Source organism: Cebus imitator, unplaced genomic scaffold (assembly GCF_001604975.1).
Source record: "Cebus imitator isolate Cc_AM_T3 unplaced genomic scaffold, Cebus_imitator-1.0 Scaffold41, whole genome shotgun sequence".
NCBI classification, from domain to species: domain Eukaryota; kingdom Metazoa; phylum Chordata; class Mammalia; order Primates; family Cebidae; genus Cebus; species Cebus imitator.
This window is the reverse complement of record NW_016107356.1, coordinates 9,493,794-9,500,223: the sequence shown is the minus strand read 5'-3', so window position 1 is coordinate 9,500,223 and position 6,430 is coordinate 9,493,794. Positions and strand designations below refer to the sequence as shown.

Below are 6,430 nucleotides of genomic sequence, written 5' to 3'. Positions count from 1 at the left end.
TTGCATTTATGTCATCATTTAAAAAGCATCAGTAAAAAAAGGAACAGCTTATTGCTAAGTCAGCTTTCAAAATCAACTCCAGGCCGGGCGCGGTGGCTCAAGCCTGTAATCCCAGCACTTTGGGAGGCCGAGGCGGGTGGATCACGAGGTCAAGAGATCGAGACCATCCTGGTCAACATGGTGAAACCCCGTCTCTACTAAAAATACAAAACATTAGCTGGGCATGGTGGCACGTGCCTGTAATCCCAGCTACTCAGGAGGCTGAGGCAGGAGAATTGCCTGAACCCGGGAGGCGGAGGTCGCGGTGAGCCGAGATGGCACCATTGCACTCCAGCCTGGGTAACAAGAGTGAAACTCCGTCTCAAAAAAAAAAAAAAAAAAAAAAAAAAATCAACTCCATGTTAAAGAAAGCACAGACACTCAGTGAGGCAGGACGTAGAGGCAGCAGGCAGCAGCTCAGACTGCACTGGCAAAACTAGGCCACGCAGAGCCCATTTCTGCTCAGATTGTCTCACTTCCTGGACAGCCTTCAAGCTACACGGCTCTGTTCTGATTCAAATCCATTCATCCAACCTGCTTCCCTAGGACATAGGCCTTCAGGCCGCCCTCTGCTGAGCCTGCTGTCCTTCCAGATCCCCCAAGAGCCAGTTCCAGAGCCTGTACTCTCACCAGTGTCCCCACAGCTAGGGTCCTGCCAGGCCAAGAAACCAGCTTGAGCTGTCCTTCCCCTTGGCAATGTCTGGGAATCCCACCTGCTTGGTCCCAGGACTGACATCCATGGCAGTGCTTAGCCAGACACACAGCAGGTCAAATGTTTCCAGGGAAAAAAAAAAGAGTTACAGAAAAGCAAACTGCACTCCTCCCTTGACAAAGTGCAGGAAGTATTGCACCATATCTACTGAGACAACATGTAGATTTGTCAAGAACAGAGAGGAGATAATAAAATGAATACTTGTAAAGTGGAAGGAGCCCTATAAAATGAATCGAAAGACAATTCTCTTCTGTTAGCAAGTTCATAACCTTGGGCAAGCCCCTCTGACAGCCTTGGACCTAAGGGTTATGTGCAGGTTCACTGAGAAACAGGCCTGGCACACAGTGGCCCTTAGACAGTGCTGGATGAATGAATGAATGAATGAATGAGTAGAGGATAGGCTGAAATCCAGAGCAGAAGATGTGAAGCCATAGGTAGAGATGTATTTTGATCCTTCATCGCTAACTCAAATCTTAAGATCAGTCACGGCATATAGGGTTAAAAGGGAAAAGGGCAGATTTCTAGTCCATTCTCACGTTGGTATAAATAAATACCAAGACTGGGTAATTTATAAAGAAAAGAGGCTTAATTGACTCACAGCTCCCTGTCTGTACAGGAAGCTTGACAGCTTCTAGGGACGCCTCAGGAAACTTTCAGTCACAGCAGAAGGAGAGCAAGAAGCAGGCACACATTTTACATGACCAGAGCAGGGGGAAGAGAGAGAAGGAGGAGCTACCACACACTTGTGAATAACCAGGTCTTACAAGAACTCACCACTGTCACAACCAAGGGCGATGGCACTAAACCATTCATGAGAAAATTGTAACTGCCCAATGGGGTCACCTTGCCCGCTGCCTAGACAGAGCCAATTTATCAAGACGGGGCAGAGTAACTCGGAGCCGGCTGCAGTGGTGAAAGAGTAATTCACTCAGAGCCAGCTGTGCAGGAGACCAGAGTTTTATTACTACTTAAATCAGCCTCCCTGAGCATTCAGGAATCAGAGTTTTTAAAGATAATTTGTCAGGTAGGGGCTTGGGAAGCCGGGAGTGCGGATTTGATTGCTCAGGCTGGAGATGGATTCACAGCGGATCAAAGTTAGGCTTTCTTGATGTCTTCTTTTCCTGGGTGCGATGGCAGATCTGGTTGGGCCAGATTACAGGTCTGGGTGGTGTCAGCTGATCCATCGAGTGCAGGGTCTGCAAAATATCTCAAGCACTGATCTTACGTTTTCCAATAGTGGTGTTATCCCCAGGAGTAGTTTGGGGAGGTCCAGACTCTTAGAGCCAGAGGCTGCATAACTCTTAAATTGTAATTTCTAATCTTGCAGCTAATATGTTAGTCCTGCAAAGGCAGACTGGTAGACAAAAAGAGGGTCTTTTTGGAAAAGGGACATTACCAATTTTGTTTCAGAATCAAACCATTAACTGAATTCCACCCCAAAGTTAGTTCAGCCTATGCCCAGGAATGCACAAGCACAGCTTAAGAGTTAGAAGCAAAGTAGAGTCAGTTAGGTCTGATCTCTTTCACCGTCACAATTTCCTCAGTTATAATTTTCCAAAGACAGTTTCAAAACCCCCCCATGATCCAATCACCTCCCACCAGGACCCACCTCCAACATTGGAGATTACAACTGAACACGAGATTTGGTTGGGGACACAAATCCAAGCCATATCACATAGAGCATCTGGCACCTCTCAGGAAGGCAGCAGAAGTAGAGACATGCCCTTCTGACAGCGGAGCCAGAGCCGTGTGGAAAGCAGCCCTTATGGTACAAGTGCACTGGGGTTTTTGTGGGTCTTGGGTGAAAAGCCAAGTTCGGAGATTCTTACGTATTAGTAAAAAGACTGCCTGCTTTTTTTCTCTTTACATTAAAAAAAGAGGTCCTGGATCCCTTCACATAGTAACATCTGCTGCCTGAGAAGATAAACACTGGCAAAAGACCACCTAGATTTTAAAAGAATTTACACCTTCTATTTCACAAGGGCCTTTCCACATTTGCACAAGAATAGAGCACAGCGATTCTTTATCCAGGATACTCCCTTGGTTGAGGGCACACTGAGATTTCAGAGCTGCTTTTCAGAGCTCTCTGCTCCTCATTGGTTTGGAAATTCCAGTAAAGTGGAGAAATATCCTAGACTTTGAGTCAGACACTTGACTTTGAAGTAATTTTCTGGCTCACAAAAGCTGTATGATTGTGAGCAAGTTATATAAACTCTCTGAGTAGTTTATTTATCTGTAAACAGGGAATAATACTAATTCCCTTACAGGCTTACTGTGAAGATTGACTCCAATAACATATGCAAAACACCAGGCATAGACTAGGCACTCAATGAAGGTTGGCGTCCTTCCTCTCAACATGAAGGTCACATGTAAATTCACACCCAAAAATAAAATCCCAGGAAAAGAAAATCAATACAACTCTGAATACTTATACCAAAATAATTATTAGATAAATCAACTTTCCTCCATTCCCATTTTTCCCTAGATTAGTTTGGAAATTATTTTCTTTCTATCCTTTTGCTAGTTTTCTTTAAAAATTAGACCAGGCAGGCCAGGCACGGTGGCTCAAGTCTGTAATCCCAGCACTTTGGGAGGCTGAGGCGGGCGGATCACGAGGTCAAGAGATCGAGACCATCCTGGCCAACATGGTGAAACCCTATCTCTACTAAAAATACAAAAAAAATTAGCTGGGCGTGGTGGCGTGTGCTTGTAGTCCCAGCTACCCAGGAGGCTGAGGCAGGAGAATTGCTTGAACCTGGGACGCAGAGGTTGCAGTGAGCCGAGATCGCCACTGCACTCCAGCCTGGTGCCTGGTGACACAGCGAGACTCTGTCTCAAAAAAAAAAAAAAAATTAGACTAGGCATACGTGACTTACAAAATCCATAGTTAGTCCAATCTCTCTCAGCCTCCTGTGCAATGCAAAAACATCACAATGTGGACTCCAGTCACCCTTTCCCAGGTCACATGGCATTGTGTCCTGCATTGCATTTGATCTCATTTATTGCCCATAACTGGTCTTCATTGTTTTATTTTATTTCATTTTATTTTATTTTATATAGTCTGTGTTTTATTTTGTTTTATTTTTAGTAATCTTTTTCATTGAGGGTCTACTACTTTCCATTTATTTTGCACTCACTCTTCAATGATTGCTAGCTGGCTCTAGAATTCTAGATTGATAATAATTTCTCTCAGATATTTGAAAATGGTCTTGTTTGGCATAACAGTTGTAAACACAGGCTCCATGCTCAGAATCCCTGGGATCCCATCCTGACTTTGCCAGTTAGGAGATACCCAACCTTAGCAAATAACTCAAAGTCTCTGTGCCTCAGTTTTCTTGTTGGAAACATAAGAATAATATCTTATATGTTACTGTAAAAATTAAATGAGATAATAAATGTAAAGCATTTAGAACACAACAATTCCTTAAATAAGGTTGGCTATTATTTTTATTATTACTTTATTGTCTTCTGACTTTTATTGCTTCTGTTGGGAAGTCTGACAGTGTCAAACATCCTATGTTCTCTTGCATTTAACATGACTTTGCTCCCAGTTACTTTTAGCTAGGAAGTTTGTTTTGGTGTTTTGTGGTTTCGTTGCTAGGTGTCTAGATGCTAATTTCTTTTTTTTAATTTGTGCTGCTTAGGTCTTATTAGGAAATCAAACCTAAGGTTTCATTTCCTTCATGGAAATTAGAAAATAATCAGCCATTATTTCTTTGAGTATTGCCTCTATTTCTTCTATTATCTCTCTCTGGAAATTCTGTTACACAACTGTTGGAATCTCTCATTCTCTCTCTCTCTCTCTCTCTCACACACACACACACACACACACACACACACACACACACACCTTCTACCTAATTTCTTCACATCTAATTTTTACTTCATTTATTTGGCTCTTTGCTCCATTTAGGTTTTAATTTCAATAGATTTCTTCATTTATAGAAGTTCTATTTGATTCTTTTGCAATTCTTCTGGTCTGTTCTTTTTTTGCATCTTTTTTTTTCTTTTTTCATTCTTTCTAATGTCCTTAATTATTTTAAAATAAGTATTTTGTAGTGTATAACAACTATTCTTTCATCTGAGTTTCTTTTTTTTTTTGAGAAAAAAAGAAAGAGAAAGAAAAAAAGAGAGAAAGAAAGAAAGAGGAAGAGAAAGAGGGAGAGAGAACAGGAGTCTTGCTTTATTGCCCAGGCTAGAATACAGTCTAAAAATGAGTATTGAAAACCTCTTTTATGCCGATAATTGTGCTTAACAATGGAAACAGGAAGGAATAAGGGAGGAAAATAACAAACAAGCAGCCAGCCAATATTTGGTTGGGAAATGCTATGCAATTTCTGAGGAGTGATTTACTTCCAATTATGTAGTCACTTTTAGAGTAGGTATGATGTGGTACTGATAAGAATGTATGTTTCATGGATTTGGGGTGGAAAGTTCTATGCAAAACCTGTGAAATGCTATACAATTACTGAGGAGTGATTTATTTCCAGTTATATAGTCACTTTTAGGGTAGGTGTGATGTGGTACTGATAAGAATGTATGTTTTGTGGATTTGGGGTGGAGAGTTCTATAAATGTTTATTAAATTTACTTGTTCCAGGTCTGAGTTCATGTCCTGGATATCCTTGTTAATTTTCTGTCTCGTTGATCTGTCTAATATTAACAATGTGATGTTAAAGTCTCCCACTATTGTTGTGTGGGAGTCTAAGTCTCTTTATAAGTCATTAAGAACTTGCCTCATATATCTGGGTGCTTCTGTATTGGGTGTGTATATATTTAGGATCATTAGCTCTCTTGGTTGCATTTATCCTTTTACCATTATGTAATGTCCTTCTTTGCCTCTTTTGATCTTTGTTGCTATAAAGTCTATTTTATCAGAGGTGAGAATTGCAACTCCTGCTTTTTATTTATTTATTTATTTATTTATTTTGCTCTCCATTTGGTTGGTAAATCTTCCTCCATCCCTTGGTTTTGAGTGTTTGTGTATCCTTGCATTTGAGATGGGTCTGGATGCAGCATACCAATAGGTTTTGGCTTTTTATCCAATTTGCCTGTCTGTGACTTTTGATTGGGGCATTTAATCTATTTAAATTTAGGATTAATAATAATATATGTGATTCTAATACTGCCATTTGATGCTAGCTGGCTGTTTTGCCCATTAGTTGATGTAGATTCTTCATTATGTCGATGCTCTTTACCTTTTGGTATATTTTTGGAATGGCTGATATTGGTTGTTTCTTTCTATGTGTAGTGCTTCTTTCAGAAGCTCTTGTAAAGCAGGCCTGGTGGTGATGAAATCTCTGAGTCTTGCTTATTCACAAAAGATTTTATTTTTCCTTCACTTATGAAGCTTAGTTTGGCTGGATATGAAATTCTGGGTTGAAAGTTCTTTTCTTTAAGGATGTTGAATATTGGCCCCCCACTCTCTTCTGGCTTGTAGGGTTTCTGCTGAAATATCTGCTGTGAGTCTGATAGGTTTCCCTTTGTGGGTAACCTGACCTTTCTCTCTGGCTGCCCTTAGAATTTTCTCCTTCATTTCAACCCTGGTGAATCTGACAATTATGTGCCTTGGGGTTGCTCTTCTTGAGGAGTATCTCTGTGGTGTTCTCTGTATTACCTGGAGTTGAATATTGTCCTGCCTTGCTAGGTTGGGAAAGGTTTCCTGAATAATATCCTGAAG

General features: G+C 41.0%; 1 long non-coding RNA gene across 1 annotated transcript; it reads right to left on the bottom strand.

The window, feature by feature from the left end:
* Positions 1–1,695: 1,695 nt before the first annotated feature.
* Positions 1,696–3,166, bottom strand: LOC119470805. The gene is made up of 2 exons (XR_005199782.1): positions 3,017–3,166; positions 1,696–1,947 (listed from the first exon to the last, which is right to left on the bottom strand). It is a non-coding gene; the product is annotated as an uncharacterized LOC119470805 (long non-coding RNA).
* Between the last annotated feature and the right edge of the window lie 3,264 nt (positions 3,167–6,430).